Source organism: Mya arenaria, chromosome 8, assembly GCF_026914265.1.
Source record: "Mya arenaria isolate MELC-2E11 chromosome 8, ASM2691426v1".
NCBI lineage: Eukaryota > Metazoa > Mollusca > Bivalvia > Myida > Myidae > Mya > Mya arenaria.
The window spans coordinates 4,280,461-4,303,372 of NC_069129.1; the positions used below are offsets into that span (position 1 = coordinate 4,280,461).

Sequence of the window (22,912 nt, forward strand, 5' to 3'; positions counted from 1 at the left end):
TGATGTTTTAGTTGTTATTTCGAGCATTAAAATTCAATTCGCTTAATGGTACTCTTTTTATCATCCAGGTTTAGTTTCATTTATATTACATTTGCTTTGCTATTTGTATGGTTCGTATTAAATTTTTAGGACCCGGTATAATATAATTGTGTGCATTTTCATAGGTAGGAATTCTGCATTATTATTGACAGCTATAGGGACGAAAGACGATCATAGTATAACATCAATAGTTGTTTTTTTGGAAATTGTTTTACAATTCGAGTAAATAAAGCATAAATCAAGCCTTAATGAATTCAAACCAAACAAACATAATGCTTATGTTTTCTTGGCACTCTCTGTGGAATGTAATTATTAAGAAGTATACATAATTCAACAGTTCCATTTTTTTTAAAGAATTAAACCACTACTTGGGCTAAATGTCAAAAAGGTACTATATTGTTGAGTAAATTTTATCTTAAACAAGATTATTTCTTCTTTGCACTATTTATAAAGGATTGTTTCTGTTCGAAAAGAATTTTGATTACCAAGAGCCAAAGCATATATTTCTTTATTCAACCATATGTTTGAATTATGTACGAAGCTGCATAATAAGATCTTTCATTATTAGGATTAATTATATTTCCAAGGAATTATGTTGGCTTTACATATACGTCCTATTCATCGTGATCAAATACTAATCAAGATTTTGCGACCTTTTTCCCGCATGCTTGCGTCCATGGAAAGGAGCTCTTCCTTGGATAGTGGCGTAATCAATGGTTCAACAACAGAGACAATTTACCAGGAAAGTTTCTTTAAAACTATGAATTACTTCGTAGGAGACTGGTACGCTATCCAATTTGTGTCACCAAATCCGAGCTAATGGTAATCAAGAGCCATGTTATCCCAAGGGAACTTTCTGTGAGGGTAAAATTGATCATATTTGATGCAGTAAATAGAAGTTAACTGTTAACGAATGTTATTTAATCTGAATTTCAAACGATATCTTATTTGAAATATTTATATTGTCCCTTTTCAAGTATTACAAACGAATTGTAAGGGAATCTCAAGATATGTGCAAATATGTCGCAAGCAAGCCTTTATCCAAGGAAAAGTCACTTCATTCAATATTAGGGCAATACCAGGGGCAACAGTATATGGGATTGATCAGGAAACACTATTTTGAACTACTTTTACCTTTTAACGTTTGCGATAACTGTACGCTATCCAACAAGTGTCAGTAAGCAGCTTTAAAAGACATTCTGACTCATGTTAAACAAAATAAAAAAATCACAAAGGGGAATTTAACGGCACACATTTACCATAAATAAAGGTGATCTAAGTTGCTATTCGATGACCCTCTCTGTCGAAAAATTGCTCATGCTAGAGTGTGTTTGCTACTGTGAGAAAATATATAAGGGTTAATGTAACGGTTCGATTAACGTTACTTCTCTAGAATTCATGCTTTAATATTAATTGCAAAACGTCACGAGCATCCGTAATTTTTAAATAAAATACTTTTCATATAAATAGTAAATGCTTCCCGTCTCAAGACCTGATACATATATATTGAACAAAAAGGATAGCCGTTGCAAGATTAGAAAAGGACAAAGAGTAATTGCTGGGCCCTTCTAACAGAAGCACAGATTGTCCTTCCTTCTGCTTTTTGACGTCTCCACCCTTTAACGATTTGGTTGTATATGATTTGATATTGCCGAGTGAATGTACATATTAATTTATTGATTCTTCCATCAATCAGGACAAAGTCAAAAATAGTACATTAATGGTAAACGGGTGACATAAAGCCGTCCACATTTCCATAATTGGTATATGTACTTGTAGTTAAACAACAATTGCAATGATTACGGTTTCAAGACTTGTTTGTCTTGTGGTAGACGATAATGACGGCTAAAACTAAACACTACTTAATATCTCGATGCAGTCATGCAGCTGTGTTACATTGCATGTTGCGATATTGTTGGGTGATCGTTATGTTTTTTTTTGTTTTTTTTGCTACATGCCGCTTTAGTTTTATTCTCATTAATGGCATGTTTGAAGCATTGAAAGCAACTGCATTGGTAATATTGGTAATGCCCTAGGAAGTTCGTTATTGACAAAGGATTGTTACAGATATGTTTTTTTTATTTTAATAAAGTATGTGTTGCATCAATGCTGATCTATGCGTATTTCTTGTAAAAGAAAGAAAACAAATCGTTGAAAGTCAATAATCGGCGGGGTGTTCCAAAGGCAAGCTGCATTTACCAGGTCATTTACTAAATTGCTTTTGAAACAGGTCAAAAGTAGCCATGCTTTAATTTCCGAAAACAGCCTAGGACATTCCAAATTATTAAACGAGGAAATGAACATAACGCTAAACAAGAAAATATACTCAACGTTTAGTAAAATAGCTGAGGTGTTGGACTGTTCATGGAATAATTGGCATCAGCATATTGATATTTTAGCATTTACATCGATTAATATGAAAAAAATACCATGACATATAACATGCAATATAAATTCGTGACAAATCCATGTTCTTTGATCAATGCAATCGGACTAGATTTAGGAACGTTTTTAGATGGTTTCATGAAAAGTGTCCAGTTGAAGGTAACAAATATAGACATAATGAAAAAAAAAGAATATTTTGTGAATAAATCCATTGATTATATAAAACATGCATTTTCATCAAATCAAACCCATCTCAACTCAACTCAAATCTACTCTTTTGGCTTAACTTCTAGTCATAAGGACCGATTTAGTCAATGTTATATTACATCGCGGTTATGAAATTCAAAAAATGCCATTTGACGCATTGAACCAAGGAGTTCATGGATCATAGTTTTTCGAATATTATTTATACGTTTTCAGTAAATTATCTGTCGACTGCAGGGTAAATACTAGCATTGCATTTCCGCCAAAAACATGATATGTGATTTCATATTGTTTTAGGTCAAGCCATTGCGAACCATGAACAAAACTTGCTGACCGCTATTTGACAAGATTCTTGTTTCCATATTCATAATCGTGTGGCCATACTTAAGACACATGAATAATCGTTATTTTACCTCATAAAATGATACTGCTTGACATCCAAGGTCGTTTTGCTTTTAGTTACATGACGGTCAAAACGTTTTACCAGATTTCATGTTTTAATTATAACAATCTGTAGTGACCTCTTTTAATATGTCAAATCCGTTTCATTCTCTCTCTCTATAACCTGATTAATACAATGCTGCAAATATTACCTAAATAATTCATATTTCTTTCTAGGCATTTTCAAAGCATATAACCCTTAAACACGCGACCTTGCAACTAGCTCTAACCGTGATTTCCCACACACTTCTGCATTTATCATTGTCAAAGGAGAACACTTTGAGGCGAATGAATCTAAGCATTAGATACTTCTTCTGTGATTGATTTACAAAGTTTTATTAACTTTAATATATGAAGCTGTCGTATTTAGTTAATTTGCATATTTCTACTCATGTGTATGTTTGCTTTTTTCAAAGTTTATGCAAATTTGCCTGCGCCAATGTGTTGCATTATTGCCTAATCCTACCGTGTGCAATCGTTGCAGCACCGTGAGAAATAGTTGAACCGTTAAAAACCATATAATTTGTCGTATAATTCAAATTAATACACAGTTATTCTTATGTTGAATGGCCTTAAATGGCATGGGCTAAAATGGATTGCACTTTCCAGCCATATCTAAATATAAAAAAGAGATATCCAGTGGATAAATCAGTCTTTTCCCTTGGCTCGTAAACGTGTTCTTGGAAATGAATTACGAACTACTTGGAAGAACTACTTGGATACTCAAACATAGAAGTAATTTGCGTATAAACGCTTATAAATTAATTTATAATGTACGAAATGCTAGTATTTTTAAATGTGTGTATGGCGTATGCATGTGTACATGACTGTAAACGTTATCAGTGCAATACAATTACTCTGGAGTTTTGATCATTCACAGTAGGGATTGTCAGGTGTCTCTGTCGCTTTGGCTAAAGTAACTTTCAGCTCGATGAATGGCTCATCTAATTTTCAAACCTATGTTGTAAAAAATCGTCTACGCATTTAAGGCAAATGAACTTTTATAAGTCAAAGAAATTCCACTGTCATATTTGTTTCGTTATCATACAAATATTCAAAAACTAAACACGCTCTAGTTAACTGAAAACTATTTCATTGTCTTTTTAATGAAATAAACAATATTTTTCCTGGAAAAGCGACATTTAAATAATTAGCTCGTCAAGTGTATTTGGCAGGCAGCAATCGTCATTGACAAGTTCGTAACGACTAAACTCAAGCTAAAATAAATAAGGTTTTCATGCTAGCTTTATTGACTGAATTGATATTGGGCGTTAAAGCTATAGCGAGTAAACGCATTAATGTTCGGCGTCAGAAGTTTGGATATTTCGCTGAAAGTAATATCATTTGCAAGTACTCAAGGAAAAAATTTGTCAATTGCTATAATTTATAGTGCTGCACTTAGGTGCACTGCAATAGTTGCATTCGATGGAGAATGCCATTACTCGACTATCCATTCCAAGAGAATAATTAAGAATACACTATTAAACAATGATCCCCAATGAAAAATATGCCGCTGGTTCGCCTAGCTTATTCACGTTTGATATATAAAACGCAATACCTACGTATTTCAGCTGTTAAAAGCTGCAGGTGTATGGGATATACACCAACCTTGGCGTCTTGCTACAAAAGGGCCCATATAACTAACAGAGTAACGATTTAATCCTACCGTCTAATGCAAGACAATCATGCACTTGGCTAATTTACATTATAAATCATTATCAGTAACGGTTTAATGCAACGTCGTACTAGTATGCTCTGTCCAGTTCACAAATGCCGGATTTCTACAAGTTGACGCTGTTTGGTCATCACACATTATTTCTATGTATGGCTATTTACAACATACATTTGCATTCTGAAAGAGAGGCTGTGTAATGTGTTTTTATATCGCCTTGATTAAAACATATCTTCGAGGTAATGATCTTATCGTGTGTAGGTTTTTATCCAATTACGTTATTTGTTCCTGTGGTAATACAACCAATTCGTCCTTTCTTATATCACACTTGTATAAATATACAGTATGTATCGTGACATTATTTTTTTATTTCGCCCAATTAACCAAGCGTCAAACTTCATATTAAAGTATAATGTTTATTATGAGTATTGTTTCAGTGCATGATGAAACTTATCTCCAATAGTATAGTTACTACAATTTTGTCGTAGGAAATATACAATTATATTTTGCAGTAGATTTTGAAGGATATGAACAATGTTGGTGAAGTGGTCAAATAAAGTTTTATTTTATATTTAAAGAAGAACCCATTAAATACAAAACTAGAAATAATAATAAAAGTGTGAGCTTCATAAGATTTACTGTAATGCTGCCCCTTTGATTTTTCTAGTGCATCTTTTTTATTACAAAATCTTTACTCTTTGTATATTCAACAATGTATTTACTTACGTAATAAATAGTATATGCACTTAGAAGCCTTTGATGTTTGACATGAGATTATGATTAGGGGTCGATCACAACATTTCCCAAAGTGACGACTTAAAGACTATGAAACTTCCATGAGCGATCTAGGGTCGACGCTGATTGATTAATATATATTTTGGTAATTCCGGCCACATCCCGTCTTGCAAACTGAGCTACACGTGACCTTGTGATCATCCATTTCGTATGTGTCCGGATATTACCGCATTTGTCAATGTCAAAATAGAATAATTTAGGGCAAATTTGTCTAACCATCAGACATTTCGTTTGGGTGAAGGTTAGCAAAAATAGCATGTATGAATAGAATTATTGTCTATAAAAGGTTTAAAAAGATGGATGATGAACATTTTCCCCCAAAACCCATTTTTGAATAGTAACTCACGGAAGCAACTGCAATTCAGAAATTGGGATCTAGAATACTTCACTAAAAATATCATTTGTTTTCGGATTGTCCTTTTCTTGTCAATTTTATAACGGATGAATAATGAGTGAATAAACCGCAATCAGGAAATGTACTAGCAAACAGTAAACGTTCCACTGACCTGATTGCACCTAGGCATACCGCTAAACCAAAGGCTAACGTTTTTCATTAATAATAATCTTCTCAACCAGGATTATAATGACGTTTGATGTGTAAAAGAGGAGTATGATTACGTGAATTAAGTATCTTAATCCGGGCTTACGGTCAAACGACATCGTTGGAAAATTCTAATTCTAATGTTAATTTTCTTTGAAATAACGTGTCCATTTATGTTATCCTTGTTGTCTGTTAGACACGAAATAATCCATTAAGGTGCCGCCTAATTGGAAATTCAACGTGTTTTTTTTTCAAACCTAAATTTATACTTTGCCGATAGTGAAAGAGACCGTCTCGTTTTCAATTTTAAAGGCTGTTCTGTATTGTTAGCTTAGGCCCTGTGCCATTGAACGGGGATTATGTTTGAGCTTTAGACTACTGGACATGTTGCTGTAGTTTTTTGTATCAATAATATATACAAGAAAGGTACTTAAAACTGGGTATATTAATATTGATTCAATATTAATATACCCAGTTTTAAGTACCTTTCTTGTATTGTGTTGTTGCTGTTTGATTGCAGTTAGTAATTTGATTGTCGCACAGTTTTATCCGTATAATGGTTTTGGCTTCTGTAATTGCTTCTGTTTGAATATCATTTAATCATTGTTTATGTATATTATATATTGACTTCAAACTACTATATACGTTTAATACAGCGTATTGATGGAATAAGTGTTCCAGTGTTTTTTTTCATCAGAATGGACGCCGGTGAAGCTAAGGATTTAATACTACACCTACTTAACATTTTCATCAGAATACTAGTATCATTCGAAGCTTAAACTTATTTTGGAGTGAGCATACCTGTTTTAAGCGGCCTTCTTTGTTAACAGCTATACAGGGTATTTAAGGGTATTGTTATCGATGTTATGAACATTCAAGTTTGACTCTAATTTAGATTACCATTGTATTCTATTCCGTTGCAATTGGAGTTTAAGATGTACTTTAGAACATTAAGGTTAAGTTCGCTTAATGCAACAGTATTTTTTAATCCAGGTTTATTTTCAATCATTTAAAATTAGCATTGCTATTTGTATGGTTCAGAGCCTTCCACTTACCAAATAATATTATGTTTTATATAACTGTTTAGAACCCGGTTTTGGATAAGCATTTAGTTCCTTTGTTTCTGCATTATCGGTAGAAACAACGATCATAGTAAAATATCAATACATTTGTTGTGGGATTTGTTTACAATTAAAGACAATACAGCATAAATCAAAGCCACAATTAACTCAAACCAAAAGACAATACAGCATAAATCAAAGCCACAATTAACTCAAACCAAAAGACAATACAGCATAAATCAAAGCCACAATTAACTCAAACCAAAAGACAATACAGCATAAATCAAAGCCACAATTAACTCAAACCAAAAGACAATACAGCATAAATCAAAGCCACAATTTACTCAAACCAAAAGACAATACAGCATAAATAAAAGCCACAATTAACTCAAACCAAAAGACAATACAGCATAAATCAAAGCCACAATTAACTCAAACCAAAAGACAATACAGCATAAATCAAAGCCACAATTAACTCAAACCAAAAGCTGAATGCTAATAGTTCCTTGACACACTCCTTAAGATGTGTTTGAAATTAGCAAAAGGTTAATATCACGACGTCGTACCGTGTTGCATAGAATTATACCATTACTTAAGCGAACTGTCAAAAAGGTACCATGTTGTTTGGTAAATTTTATCTTAAAGATTTAAAAAGGAATATTTCTGTTAAAAGCTTTAAAAGCCAAAGGATATAATTCTTTATTCAACTGTTTATTTGAAAATCATACAAATATGCCTTTTAATATCTTTCATTTGTAACATTTATTATTTTTCCACGGAAATATGTTGGCTTTTCGTGTACGTCATATTAACCGCGATCAAGTACTATTAAAGATTTTGCGACTGCATGCCTGCGTCCATGGAAAGGTGCATTTCCTTGGAAATTGGCGTAATCAATGGTTACGTCGTAGGAGACTGCTACACTATCCAATCTGTGTCACAAAATCCGCGCTGATAGTAATCAAGAGCCCTGTTATACCAAGGGAGCTTTCAGTGAGGGTATTATTTATCATACTTGATGCAGCAAATAAAAGTTAGCTGTTAAGCAATGTCATTCAAAGTACTTTCGTAAAAGTTAATTTCACGGCAGACCGTATAACTAAATTGCAAGTAATATATTTTTTGAAATATTTATATTGTACATTTCATGTATACACGATTGTAAAGGGTATTTTAAAGATGTGTGCAAATATGTTGCAATTAAGCCTACGTCCAAGGAAAAGGCAATGGAATACTATGGATAACAGAGTAATACAAGGGGCAGCATTAGATTGGATTTATCAGGAAACCTTCTTTTGAACTACAAGTACCATTCATTTTGTATGCTAACGGTACGCTATCCAACATGTGTTAGCAAGTAGCAAGTAAAGAAATCTTTTTCCAATGGGGACTTAATCTGCATATATTTACGGTAAATTACAGTGATCTAAGAATCTATGTTTTTGTCGAAACATTTCTCGTGTTAGAGTGTGAACTGTTTTCTCTAAAAGGGAAACTGTAAGGAAATACATTAGGGTTAGTGTTACGGTTAGTTTGAGTTACTCCCCTCGAACTCAGGTTCTCTTTAAAACATGTTTTAATATAAAATGAAAAATGTCTCGAGCATCCGTTAACTTTAAAACTCATATCAGATTAATAGTAATTGACATGCTTCCTGCGTAAGGACCTGATATATATGTATTGAATAAAAGAAGAATAGCCGTTAACAGATTAAAAATGGACTAAGAATAATTTCTTTGGCCATTCGTTAAGTGTCCTTTTTTAAAGCATGGAGTAGTTACATAAATTGTAAACGGATAATATAGAGCCGTAAATATGTCCATGACCTATATAGTTACTTGAAGTAAAAGCAAAACTACAATAGTACGTTCTCAAGACTTGTTTGTGTTTTGGTAGATGTATTATTTATATTTATATGGACAATTACAGAAACAAGCACAGTCATTTATACTTAAACCAAACATTATTTAGTATCCCGATGCGGCCAAAAAGCATGTTTTGATACATGTTTTTAATCGTTATCTTTTATACTATAGGCATGATTGCCTGAATATATTAAAAGTTGTATTTTTTGTTTTGTTTTTGCTGCATGCCGCTTTAGTTTATGCACAAGTATGACATTTGGAAGCGTTGAAAACCACCGCATTGGTCATATTGTAAAGTAGTTCAACATAACGATAAAGGTTGGCTACATATATCGATATTAATTGAATACATTTAAAATGAAATCGTTGAAAGTCATTATAAAGTTTTTTTTGCAATATCTATATAAAGTAAACTACAGAAACAAGCTCAATAGTCAAAGGTTTAAAGCCGATTTGCGTGCTAGCTAGATTCACCAGGTCATCACCTAGATTCACCAGGTCATCACCTAGATTCACCAGGTAAAACTAGAGTAGTTTTTGACATCGTTCTTACGTAGAAAACAATTGCAATGTTTTCTTTCCGAAAACAGTTTATTAAAAAGTATTAAAAGAAGATTAAATGTTTGATAATGATTACGCTGAAAAGAAGATATAAGCAAGTTTTAATTAAGTTGCTAGACTGATAGACTGTGCATGGACTAATTGGCATTAACGTATTGATTATTTAGCAATTTCAACGAGTTACATAAAATTAATAACATGAAATATAACATGCAATACAAACTCGTGGCATCCCTGCCAAGTCCATGATATTGGATCATTGCAAACAGATGAGATTAAGAAATGTTTTAGCTATGCACACAAATATGCATACAGCTGATTACTTAATGAAGCCGAAAGCATGAATATGTACAAAAACACAGAAATGAAAAGATAATTATGCAGCTGTTTTGGTGCTTTGTGAACACTATTCTTATACATTCACAAGGTTAGTACATACTTACTGCATTTATGGTTTCATAGTTATGTGACCAGTTGAATGTCACTCAAAAGAGAAATAATGATGAAAAATAGAATTTTGCTAGTAGATGTTGATAATAATGATCAGACATGCATTTCCATCAAATTATACTTAACTCGAAACTAGTTTATTGTTGCGTCGATTTAGCATAAGATTAACATCGAGGAAGGATAAAATACAAAATAAATCGGAAGAACAGAGACAATCAGTTTTATCATACTCATTAGGCCATTTATCGTGATGCAAGTTTACACAGTATAATTGTTATATAAGAATATTTTTTAATTGTATAGCGTAATGACATCAGGGGCCAGTTGCTCAAAACCTCAATTAAATTTAACAGTACGTTACCTTAACCATCCGTTAAATCCATAACTGACTGTTACTTAACGGTCAGTTTAATTATTGTTGCTCATAGCTATTTAATGCTGCCATTTAGTAACGCTAGCGTTAAATGCTTAACAGTCAATTAAATCCAACTTCCTGTCCCATAATTCATCTGTCACCATCATTCAGCATCCAAGATGGCCGACATCATAAAGTCTTCTGCTTATGATACTGAAAAACAAAAAAGGAGAAAAAAACCTAATTTCACAGCTAGTGAAACTTTGATCATAGAGGAATGTTTGGGAGACTTCGATACAAGGGAAATGCTGACTAACGAATTTACTGATAAAACTTCTAATGAGAAAAAGAAAAGAAAATGGGAAGAAATAGGTGTCAAATGTTCTACCCTGGGGTGTGCTGTTCGGACTGGCGATGAAATCAGTGTTAAATGGCAGAACATGCGAAAAAATGCCTAATAAAAGGGGTCATGAGGAATGGCTTCAGGGCGTACCTGCATATAATAAGACATAATAATGCAACTTGGCAAGGATGGATGTCTCTGATTCATAAGTAATATATCCAATAAAGAACCTTTAATACATATTCTTATTACTGTAACAAAATCAATCTTATCTATGTAGTAGTGATGGGCAATCACCTTGGATTTTCATAATCGATTAATCGGAGACCCTGATCCATCCATTATCCGATTAATCAGCTGTAATCCGACAGTATCACAAAAGCATTTTTTCTGATGTATATATCAATAAGGACCTTTGTTTTCATGTGTATTTCATTTCTTATGCTTCAGTCAGAAAACAGGTATTATTTCTGGCATTTTGAATAATTCTAAAAATTATTTTAAAAAAATATTCCAAGGTTTATGAAGTAAGGGAACACTTCATGGTGAGGTTTACTTAAGATGACAAATAAATATTATAAAAATATTATATATTTATAATTATTACATTATTATGTAAATTATAAAGATAATACATGGTTGACCATGGCTTTTGGTTGATAATTGCCCCAGTGCGCATAATAATTACCAGAGGCATTTTTCAACCATGTCTTATCCTGTATGATACACATGTTTTGTCATTTGGACAAATTTGTCAATGACTTATGCACCAGTCAATTTTAACCACAGCCCCCCCCCCCAGTTCCGGGGGTATACCGGGGAAAGCCAGGGAAATGTGCCGTATTTTTACCTTCTAGGTGGCTCCACAGTGCCGAGTGAATGCAGTTGTTTTGTCTTCCCGGGAATGGGCCTAACATAAGATTCCCGTGGGTTCAGGGGCATTTGGCGGGGGTTTCACGAGCAGTTCCTTCCCACAGGTAGAGGACTTTGGCCCGGCTTGGCTGGACCGAAAGTCAAAGTCCCCACTATTCCCGGACAGGGGGGCTTGGTTACAATTGACTAGTGCATTATTAAACCGGTTTTTAAAAATAAATTGAAAAAAATGAGACATAACTCATTGGTTTTGGATGGCATTAGCTATAAAAATTAACGAGTACTTGGAAATTAAAAAAACAATTTTTTTCTCACGTATTTTCGGAGTTGGACGGTAAACATTTCCAATCTTCAAACAGTTGTTACATCGACTGATCTTGACGTTCATTTCAATATGTGAGCACAGCTGGGGTCGATCAAGCCTAGTTTTATAAGAATCTGGGCTTGAATGACCCTAACCATTTCGCTGGAATAATTTGCACTTTTCCAGCACCTGGACGACCGATATCCAGGGTAATCTAATATTTTTAGATCGATGTCCCCCCTGGCCGTCCGCCATCATAAAGCGATTTGAACGCAAAGAAAAACTAAATGAAAGTACTGTTAAAACTCAAATTATCGGTTACTTCCCTTAGCTCTAAGTTACTGCGATATATAAAGCTGGAAATTTAATGGATTCAAGCAAACTTTTCATGTTCATACCCACTGTCTCCTAAAAGGACACCATCTGAAAACGCCACATGTTCAATGGTCAGTTTGGCTGCCAATCCCGACGTTCTGAAGACGTGCGCGTCGTGGCACGACCCAGGCCAGCTTGCATTTACACTTGTAAATTTTCCTGTAAAATGATTAAACAATTAAACTGTGCAATAATAATCAGAGTTGAATCCGCAAATGGCAGTGGTTCACTTGGGTAATGGTTCACTTCGTCCTGCACCTTCCAAACTCTTCACAATCTGTATGCATAGACTGTATACAACATATTTTTGAGTACGGTACCATATGTTACCTATGTCTATGAGTTATTTATTTAACAAAAAAAATGATAAATAGTATAGTACGTCGACTTGAATTATTGAATTAATTAATAGAAATGTAAAATCACTATTTAATAACATTTTTGGTCAGCATTTAATAACATTTTTGGTAAGCATTTTGCCTCTTTATGTATACTGTCAGCGCTCCAGTCAGCCTTTTAGTATCGCCCTTTAACCGGACGTGTTTTGGCCGAATTGACAATATAATTATTATGTTAAGCGTTCGAAAGAAAAGATGGAAATACTGAAAACAAAAGTGGAAAACTCAAAGTTTTATACCTTTGATGTCACATACAGCCTGCATGTTGATGCTATGGAAGCCTTTCCTATTCACGAAGGCTGGTTCGTCTTCGGATGGCGCCTGGATTCGGATATGTGTTCCGTCTACACATCCAACAACATTCGGGAAACCAGCTTTCTTAAAAAATTCTGTCATATTCTATGCTCGAGCATTGGCATCAGGCCACATCACAAACTGATGTATGTGACCACAAATTGCTGCTGTTACTTGGGCTACAACACGTGACACAGTGCACTTGTGGTAGCCCATGCTATCACCAATGATGTTAAAAAATGCTCCTGTCGCGAAGAAACGCAACGTAATCAGAATCATCTGTCTAACAGTAAGTGCTCTGTTTCTTCTTGTCGTTCTTTCCAGCGATTCCTTCAGCAAATCCTCTAGATAATCTATTCCACCATTCGTATATCTGTATCTGGCATACATCTCATTGTCTAGCATATTATGTACATGTGCAGTGTGCCGAAATTCTTTCACTTTTCTATGATTTACAAATAGAGCCGCCATCTTGGAAACCTTCCGTTAATGTTTTAACGTAGGTCTATTCCTCCGTTACATTTAATGGCTGGTTCAACCGTCAAACCCGCCGTTAAATTCTAACTTTATTTTGAGCAACCTCATACCAATAATAGTTAAAATTAAACGGACCGTTAAAACTTTAACGAGCCGTTAAATTTAACTGAGGTTTTGAGCAACCGGCCCCAGAAGAACATTATTGCATGATATGAAAGATAATCACAATTATATCGTTCATATAACAAATATTGTCATGAGTATATGAAAGTCCTGTGGCTTTCGAAAATAATTGACAGGTGATTTACATGTCCATGCATCTTATGCTTTATGTATGACGCGATGAGAGAACATGAACCTTTCGTAACCAAGATTCTCTACTATTTAGCTATCGGTGCGGTTACGAAAGACTATGCAAAACTATACGAAATACTCAAGTTTGATTTTCAAGCTGGCTTGAAGAATATCACGCAACAAAGCAATTTGCAAAGACAAACAACATTTAACATTCAATGCCAAGCATGCTTTGACAGACAACATTCCAATAATTGGGACATGTTCAACTTTGAAACATTATGTCAAGATAGCTTAAACGCGAAACGAAATCTTTCTAAAATTATTATGACTCTTTAGCTAAAATATAGCGCATAATACATAGCAGGCATAGATCATTGTTTGCATGTTTAATTATACTTCTATACATATTATTGTACATGATTGAGAATGAAGAATTTAGGGGGGACGTTGCAGACCGTTGAAATTAACTTCATTTTTCAGAGATTTTAAGTCTTATTTGCATGAAATATAAATAGTCCATTACCTCAAACAAACTGATTTTCTAAGCCTAAGGGACAGTTAAGGTATTTTTAACGCCAGATTACAATTGTTTCTTTGTTGAGAAAGCATCAATGCCTTAACGTTCGAATCGCAACTTCTGCTCGACTTTAAAAATAACATTTCAAAACCATTTTTCATTGTTGTTTTAAACGTTAAAGGTTGACGTTGTTTCAACGTTTTTGTGTCTACTTTGATTCATAAAGTTAAGAAAAAACTACTCTGTTGGCTTAAGTACTTGTCGTATAGCCTAATTAAGGCAATGTTAACATTTTATTGCAAATTAAAAATTTCAAAAATGCCATTTAAAGCTGCACTCTCACAGATTGAACTTTTTGACAACTTTTTTATTTTTTGTCTTTTAACGAGTAAATATTTGAGTAAATATCTGAAAAGCAGTGATAAAAGACTGATGACAAATGATCAGATCGCAGATTTTCATTTTTCTGCTTCAAAATTGATGTTTTATGCATTTTCTTAAACCGTAACGGTTTAAGCTATAAAACATTAAACATGGAACTATGAAAATCTGTGATCTGATCCCAACTCTGCAATTACTTCTAAACGCGATTGTCCGGACACTTTTGTATTCATCATTGTCAAATGAGAACACTTTGCGGCGAATGAATTTTAGAATCAGATATTTCTTCTTTGGCGATTGATTTTGCAAATGTTATTACATTTCACGTTTGTTATTATTTATTAATATTTTTATTAAAATTACGAACATTTGCCTGCACCCTATGTGCGATCGCGTCCACATTATGAAAAATAGTTTAACCATAAAAAATATATATCCCGGTAAAATCATCACGTCAGTTATTTGTATGTCCTAAGACCATAAGTGGCATGGGTTAAAAGGGATCGCACACTCCAGTCATATCTTATCATTAAATAAATTACATCGAAAATCAGTTTCAAATCATAGAAAAACACCTGTCAGGTTAAACCTGTTTCGTAATCAGATAAAGTTTCATAAGCTAAACACGCTCCAGTTTAGTGAAAACTAGTGCATTGTCTCTTTGTGCAAGAAACAATCCTTTGCCTGATAAAGCGAACGTCATTTTATTAGTTTTTCAAGTTTATTTGGCAGACTGCAAATGTAATTGACACGTTCGTAACAACATAACTCTACACAACATAAAACAATGTTTTCGAAGCTAATATTAATGCATTTATCAGGGGCGATAGGAGTCTTAGCTTGCATAAATATCATTGCAAGTACTCGAGGAAATAATTACGGCACGTGCAGATGCACGAGTTTTGATTTCAACAGCATTAATCTCACATTCATCTCCAGTACAATAACTATTACCCTGTTGCGTATTTATTTCTTTCGTCTCTGCACTTGCAATAATTAATGCTGTTGCACTTTATTTTATAGGTGCACTTGAAAGAGAAAGCCATTAGGTTACTATTCGTAAGAGAATAATCAAGAAAGTTGTTTTTACAACGATGTCGTATATAAACTAGTTTTTTTTCTGCCGCTGTTAAGGCTGGCCTATTCTCGTTTGATATGTAAAAAACCCTATCTATATATTATTAGTTACATTGCTAAAAGCTGAGGATGTATGCGATATACAACGACTCTGGCGAATATATATTGTAGTTTTAGTATTCGTAATTCTGTGTTTGTCTATTGCCAGAGTAAGTATAATGATACTTTTAATTATGAATCTGTATAATCTCACAGTTTTTTAACCACTTATCCACTAAAGCAGACTGTGGGGATTTCTTAATGGTTTTAAACAATTTCTGCAATATGTTTTTGGAAAGTGTTGCATAAGGTACTCTGAACTTTCTTCCATCATCTGCAGATAGAATAGGGATCCCTAGTAGTAGAAGAACTGGTGATTAACCTTTATTTTTGTTAATATAACTTTTTTCTCACTTTCCCTTATTGCATACTTTGTTAAGATTTGCCATGTACGTTTTTTTTTTACTTTTACTTTATTTGGAAATGTTTTGATGTATGTATTTATATATATTTAAGTGTTATTAATTAGGTGATTTCGGGCTCAGGCAAATACAGCTGACCGAGGACAAATAACTATTACCATTTTAGTTAAAACATTCTCATAACTTACCTTTTGTTCACATTGAAGCATATTTATCCATTATTCGTTCATGGTGTCTGCTTTTCTAGACTTGACTTTGCTGAATTTGACATGCATTCTTAAAGTGACATTGCACTACTTATGAATAATGCACTGTACGTTGTAAGGAAGCACGTCTTCAAGTTTCGTCTTCATTTCGTAATTCGTTTGCCAAAACGTTAAATGTTTCACCTTCGTCTTCTATTTTGTCGGAGTACAAAATCATAATAGTCGTAAAATCAAACAACGGGTTAAATACAACTGCAATATCAAACCGTACAAAGCGGTTCAATCATTCAATAGGTTCAAGTATTCCAAATAGGTTTACACGAAGCATAAAATTTTCAGTACAGTCGGAAAACTGAAAACAAAATGGCTGCCTTTAAAAATAATTTCCAGCATACTTCTCATATTAGGCGAGTTTCGACAGCCAATGAAAATGGCCCATTTCTCAATCCTATATAAGGCGAGTTTAACGTCAAAACGGAGGAAACTCATATTAGCCGAGTTATGTTGATATTGGCCGAGTTTGGTTGATATTGAGCGAGTTTTGGCATATATTGTCTTCAATTGGATGGTATCAGTACCGCATTTGTCTCTGTATCTCGTCAAATACGTAATAGTTAATTAATAAATACATGTATATAGGTAAGTTGAACTCAAGTGAATGAATATCATGTTTGATATAGTAGGAACGTTAAACTTTCCATTCCCTTCTCAAAATAGTGTTTGTTTTGCAAAGCACATCTCCTTAACACAGTTCATATCTTTATAGAATTTAAAGTCAATTCCTCAAAACCACATGTACAAATTACAAATTGTCTCGAGGTTTCTGAAGATTGAATGTAGCAATCTCGTGAAATTATTTTTATATGGCATTCTTCCACCACTAAACTATTGGGATTGGAATGATTTGATTTGTCTGATTGTGAAACCTTGCGTTTCAATCTTGTCAGCATTTTAATCATATTTGGCTTCCAGATTGCCAAGAAAGAAATACTTGTTTTGCTTCATCGATTTCATTTTCAATGTGTGTTTGCTGGGCATATATATTGCTCTTTAGAGTCATATATGCAACTGTTTTTGCGGCCATGCAATAACATCAATATATGTATAAGCAAAGTACAGTACATAATGATATACGCTATGATGTTTCTATATTAAACGTTACTGATATAAGCTTTATAAAATCGTGTTGGCTGTTGGCGAAGGCGCAATTGCATCTAGAATTATCCAATGAAAACACATAAACCCTTTCCGAGTTGGTAAATCAAGTAGGTTTCCTTGTCCTATCATCGTTGAGAAAACCGTTTAATAACAATCCGTTGTATATAGGAATGTTTTCCTGCATTTTGGGGCATTTTGCAAAAGACGGACTCCTTTTTCACGCATCATTGCATTAAACGTTAGTAGTGTTTATTGTCGGATGGTTCAAAGATGCAAGGACACGTTGGATGAATATAAATAACTTGCATATGATTAAAGTTCAATATCAGTTCCGACAATAAACAAGAGCTGTCAGAGTAAATGACAAATGACCCAAAAATGCCAAACAGTTCAATGGATGTTGCAAATACTTATTTGCCTACGTTCAGAAAAGAACTATCATAATCTTCTATAACCATATGATGGTCCGCATGCCGGTACACGTCATGTGTACAGAAGTTATTCAGAAAGAAATAGTGACATATGTCTTGTAATCGTTACGTACCGAACTTGTGTGCAAAATAATTTTAAAATATCTCCTTGCATAACAAATTTACTGCCGGTACACATCCAACAGCAATCTGTCTGTGTGTATACATGTATAATGTCATGATTAATAACTCTAAGTTAAAGCAGGATCGAGTGTCTATGACATCTCGCAATACAGCAACATTGTCAAATAAGTTTCCAAAATAACTCATAACAAACTACATATATAAAGTAAATCGAACGGAAATAACCCGGTTCCGTCGTAAATTTCAGCATTATCATTGGCCGTTAAATGGGTGAAATCCCAACGTGTTTTTGTAAACGATAATGTGATATTTAACATTTTAGTTAGCTTTGATGTCTGGCCTATCTTATCGGTTGTTTGGTTTTAATTGTTGGCAAATGAGGTCTCAGCATTTTAGACTGCGCAGATCATTACATTAGTTTCCTTATACTTATTATTTCTTATACATGCAAGTCTTCTTATAGCTGCAATGAACTGTTGAAACATGGATATCAAAAGAAAATTTGTGGTTTTGCAATGAATGACGTTTTTATAAAGAGTTGATGAGTGAGTTAAATGCGTGTTTTTCTCTACAAAAGTATTGTTATGCAGAGGATATTATATGAGTGGACAGTTGATACGGAATTTAATTAATTAGGGTTCTGCATAAGAGCGACTAGCAATTTTATCAAACTACTTAAATAAATTTGGAGGAACGTCTTGACGTACGCAATGAATAAACATAACTGCGCTTCATGACATCAGTAAATATAATCGCACGCGCTTTTTGGTGAAATGAACAATGACACACATTACGGAAAATTAAGTTATTTCCAAACGCACGTAATAGTTGTTTAAGTAAGATCCTATATCTCTTAAATGTAAAATATAGCATGGCTTTATGAGGCCTATATATTTGAACTTAATAATTATTGATAAATGATTGACCTCGAGTGAGGTTATTGCCAAGCGTACTAGTTAAAGCCGCATGTATATTTAAGTTACAGTCACTTCTTGTTTCACTGACCGTTACAAGGCGATAACCCCATCATTTAACGGTGAAGCAATTTTGATAAGAGGGTTGTTTGTGGTATTTGTATTGTGAGTGTTATATAAGTTTGTTTTTGGTGTGTCAATAGTTCATTGTCGTTTTGGCCCTTTCTTTTGCCCGTAAACAGGGTTTATTTTTGAATTTGTTTGTAAACAGTAATAATTAAACTATATGTTGTAATAATATTAAAATTACAATAATTTATTTAAAGGTTTAATAGTAGAAACACTTTCGACGATTGCATTCAATGACAAACTGAGAAACATGAAATAAACATTATAAACTTCTTATATATTTTATATAAATACACGAATCTAGAGTTTCAGAAAAGGATTGAAACAGTTTAATGCTCATTGTGGTTGAGTTGTCTTTATTTAGAAAAATATGTTTTTGCGATAACAAAAATATTATTTCTCCAAGACAAAAGCGCTAGAATATTAATTGAAAGCAAAAATATCCGTCATTGTGAAAGAAACAACAATTTTATCATTGGTTTAAACCCCCAGTAAATTTACATTTTACTGATCGTTCCAAGGCGGTACCTAACAATTCTTGATAAACATACCAATTATTAATATATATATATATATATATATATAGTATTTATGCACTCTGCTGTTTGTAGAGTTGTGTGCTGTTCTATGTTTCTTAATTGTGAATTTATGTTCTATGTCTTTGGCGTTTGCCCATTGCCACTAAACCGGGTTTATGTTTAAAAAAATTCCTACTGAGCATGTTTCTGTAGGTTTTTGTAGATATATTTATTGTGGGAAATATACAATTAACTGATGCAATTCAATTTCGAAGGACATGAACAATGTTGGTGCGTGGTAAAATGAAATTATAGTTTATATTAAGGCAATATAGTTTATATCAAGGCAAGAACCAATTTAAAATGAAAATATATTTTATATCAAGGCAAGAACCCATTTAAAATGAAATTATAGTTTATATCAAGGCAAGAACCCATTTAATGCAATATAAGTAATGTTATTTAAATTATGAGCCTCATTTAGGCTTTACTGTAATGCAGCTCCTTTGATTTTTTAAATGTAACAGTTTTTATTACAACTTTATTTACTTTACATAATACATCATGCATGCACTTAGACGACTTTGATGTTTGAAATAGAATTATGATTAGCGGTCTACCACTACATTTCCAAAAGCGACGACTTTAAGACTATGAAACTTCCATGAGCGATCTAGGGTCGACGCTGATCGATTAATATATCTCTTGGTAATTCCGGCCACATTCCGTCTTTCAAACTGAGCTACACGTGACCTTGTGATCATCCATTTCGTGAGTGTCCGGATATTACCGCATTTGTTAATGTCAAAAGAGAATAATTTAGGGCAAATGGTTATAACCATCAGATATTTCGTTTTGCTAAAGGTTAACAAATATATCATGTAAGAAAATAATAACTGTCTATTAAAGGTTTGAACAGATGGGTGATGAGCATTTTTCCCCAAAGCTTACATACCCTTTTTTTAAATAGTTACTCACGGAGGCAACTGCATCTCCGACTTTGGGATCAGAATACTTCACTAAAATAGCAAAGGTTTGCTACAAATATCGATGTTAATTAAATAATTTTGAAAATAAATCGTTGAAAGTCATTTAACAGGTTTTTATGCAATATCTATATGAAAAACGACAGAAACAAGCTCATAAGCCTAATGATTAAAGCCAATTTGCGGGCTAGCTAGATTCATCAGGTCATATACTAGAGTAGTGTTTGACATTTCTACGTAGAAAGCAATATCGGTATTTTACTTTCCGGAAAGAGTTTTTATTATAATTAAGTATTAAAAGAAGTTTAAATATTTGATAATCATTACGCTTAAGAAGTTATACGCAAGCTTTAATTAAGTGGCTAAACTGATAGACTGTGCATTATTAGCGTAAAAAATATTCAGCAATTTCAACCAGTTACATAAAATTAATAACATGAAGTATAACATGCAATACAAGCTTGTGGCATCCCTGCCAAGTCCATGATATTGGTTCATTGCAAACATATTAGTTTTAGAAATGTGTTTAAATATGCACACAAATATGCATACAATTGCTTACGAAATGAAGCCCGAAGCAACAAAAGCGTACAAAAATCTTCAGAAATGAAAAGACAATTATGCCACTGTTTCGGTGCTAATTTTCTACATTCACAAAGTTAGTGCATACTTACAGCATTTATGGTTTCATAGTTATGTGACCAGTTGAATGTCACTCAAACGAGAAATAATGATGAAAAAAGAGTCTTGCGAGTAGATGTTGATTATAATGATCAGATATGCATTTCCATCGAATTGTACTTAACTCTAGTTTATTTTTGTGTCGATTTAGCATACGATTAACTACGAGGAAGGATATATTACAAAAGAAATCAGAAGAATAGAGACAATTAGTTTTTTCATACTCATTATTCCATTTATCGTGATGCAGGTTTACCCAATATAATTGTTATGAAAGTATATTGTTTTATTTTATCGCGTAATGGTATCACAAGTAAATAAGTGCACGACATGAAAGATAATCGCAATTATAGCGTTCATATAACAAATATAGTCATGAGTATATCAAAGCCCTAAGGCTTTGAAAAATTATTGACAGGAGAAATACATCAATGCTTTGGCATACAAAATTCCAATAATTAAGACATGGCCAACTTTGAAACATTATGTCCAGATGGGTTAAACGAGAAACGACATCTTCCTACAAGTAGTATGACTTTTTAGTTAAAATATCGCGCATAATACACAGCAGGCACGCACCATTGTGTGTATGTTGAATTATACATTTAAACAAACTATTGTACATTAGAGAAGTTAGGGGGAAGGGTGCAGACCGTTTAAATTAACTTCATTTTCAGAGATTTTAAGTCTTATTTGCATAAATTGTCAATAGTCCATAACATCAAAGAAACTCATTTTCTAAGCGTAAGGGACAGTTAAAGTATCTTTTAACGCCAGATTACAATTGGTCTATGTTGAGAAAGTATTAATGTCTTAACGTTCGAATCGAACAACTTCCGCTCGACTTTTAAAATAAACTTTCAAACCATTTTTCACTGTTGGTTTTAACGTTAAAGGTTGACGTTTTTGCAACGTTATTGTGTCTACTATGATTTATAAAGTTAAGAAAAACCAAATCTGTTGGCTTAAGTACTCGTTGTATAGCCTTATTAAGGCAATGTTTACATTTTATCGCAAATAAGAAATTAAAAAAATGCCATTTTAATTATTAAACCAAGATATACAATGATTTAAGATTCAGGAAACTATAATTGTTCCTTTTATTAAACAAACTGTCGACTGCAGGGTCAATATCAGCAGGACATTTTTGCGAAAGACACTTATTGCTGTCATTTAATTGAGATATTAAGGTCAAACATGAACCGAATTTGATGACCGAAATGAGATCAATATTCATAATTGTATATTCATACTTAATACACATTATTTGTCATTTTTCTACTTCAGAAAAAGGATACTGATTGGCACTCATTGTCGCTAGAGGTGGTTTTGCTTTTAGTAACATGACGATCAAACAGACTATTTTTCTAAACACAGATTTTGATCAGACTTTAAAATAGTTTAACAAGACTTCATGTATAAAAAATGCTCCCCTATTAGTCTCTTTTATTATATGCCACAATGTACAAGCTTTTCATTATCTCTTTCCATAACCTGACGCATACAAGGCTACAAATATTACATTTATATTACGGGATATATAATTTAAACCTTCAAGATAAGATAGCCAAGGAATGTCAGATACCCCCCCCCCCATTTC

General features: G+C 33.3%; 1 pseudogene; it reads right to left on the reverse strand.

Annotated features, from left to right (window-relative positions):
• Window positions 1-10,509: 10,509 nt before the first annotated feature.
• LOC128243017 (putative nuclease HARBI1) lies at window positions 10,510-13,427 on the reverse strand (annotated as a pseudogene).
• Between the last annotated feature and the right edge of the window lie 9,485 nt (window positions 13,428-22,912).